Below are 1,565 nucleotides of genomic sequence, written 5' to 3'. Positions count from 1 at the left end.
AAGCTTAGAGTGGAAGTCCAAACCTTCAGACAGAAGGAAGGAGAATCCCTCTATGAAGCTTGGGAAAGATACAAACAATTAATCAGAAAATGTCCTTCTGACATGCTTTCTGAATGGAGCATCATAGGTATTTTCTATGATGGTCTCTCTGAACTATCCAAGATGTCTTTTGACAGCTCTGCTGGAGGATCTCTTCATTTGAAGAAGACGCCTACAGAAGCTCAAGAACTAATTGAAATGGTTGCAAACAACCAATTCATGTACACTTCTGAAAGGAATCCTGTGAACAATGGGACAAATCAGAAGAAAGGAGTTCTTGAGATTGATACTCTGAATGCCATATTAGCTCAGAACAAAATATTGACTCAGCAAGTCAATTTGATTTCTCAAAGTCTGTCTGTAATGCAAAATGCACCAAGCAGTACTAAGGATGCTTCATCTGAAGAAGAAGCTTATGATCCTGAGAATCCTTCAATGGAAGAGGTGAATTACATGGGAGAACCCTATGGAAACACCTATAATTCTTCATGGAGAAATCATCCAAATTTCTCATGGAAGGATCAACAGAGACCTCAACAAGGTCTCAATAACAATAATGGTGGAAGAAACAGGTTTAGCAATGGCAAGCCTTTTCCATCATCTTCTCAGCAACAGACAGAGAGTTCTAAGCAAAACCACTCTGACTTAGCAACCATGATATCTGATCTAATCAAAACCACTCAAAGTTTCATGACTGAAACAAGGTCCTCCATTAGAAACTTGGAGGCACAAGTGGGTCAGCTGAGCAAGAAAGTTACTGAACTCCCTCCTAGTACTCTTCCAAGCAATACAGAAGAAAACCAAAAAGGAGAGTGCAATGCCATCAACATGGCCGAACTTGAAGAGGATGAAGAGGCAGTGAACGCCACTGAGGAAGACCTCAATGGGCGTGCACTGGCCTCCACTGAGTTCCCCAATGAGGAACCATGGGAATCTGAGGCTCAAAATGAGACCATAGAGATTCCATTAGACTTACTTCTGCCTTTCATGAGCTCTGATGAGTATTCTTCCTCTGAAGAGGATGAGTATGTCACTGAAGAGCAAGTTGCTAAACACCTTGGAGCAATCATGAAGCTAAATGACAAGTTATTTGGTAATGAGACTTGGAAGAATGAACCTCCTTTGCTCACCAAAGAACTGGATGACTTGTCTAGGCAGAAATTACCTCAAAAGAGACAAGATCCTGGGAAGTTCTCAATACCTTGCACCATAGGCACTATGACCTTCAAGAAGGCTCTGTGTGACCTAGGGTCAAGTGTAAACCTCACGCCTCTCTCTATAATGGAGAAGCTAGGGATCTCTGAGGTACAAGCTGCAAGAATCTCACTAGAGATGGCAGACAACTCAAGAAAACAAGCTTATGGACTTGTAGAGGATGTTCTGGTAAAAGTTGAAGACCATTACATCCCTGCTGATTTCATAGTCCTAGAGACTGGGAAGTGCATGGACGAATCCATCATCCTTGGCAGACCCTTCCTAGCCACAGCAAAGGCTGTGATTGATGTGGATAGAGGAGAATTGATCAT

General features: G+C 42.2%; 1 non-coding gene across 1 annotated transcript; it reads right to left on the bottom strand.

Annotated features, from left to right (window-relative positions):
• On the bottom strand, positions 1-108 carry LOC130977640 (small nucleolar RNA R71). Its single transcript, XR_009085325.1, has one exon. It is a non-coding gene; the product is annotated as a small nucleolar RNA R71 (small nucleolar RNA).
• Between the last annotated feature and the right edge of the window lie 1,457 nt (positions 109-1,565).

The sequence above is a fragment of the Arachis stenosperma genome, chromosome 4 (assembly GCF_014773155.1).
Source record: "Arachis stenosperma cultivar V10309 chromosome 4, arast.V10309.gnm1.PFL2, whole genome shotgun sequence".
Lineage (NCBI taxonomy): Eukaryota > Viridiplantae > Streptophyta > Magnoliopsida > Fabales > Fabaceae > Arachis > Arachis stenosperma.
Note: the sequence above shows the minus strand (reverse complement) of the source record. Positions and strands in the feature narration are given on the sequence as shown.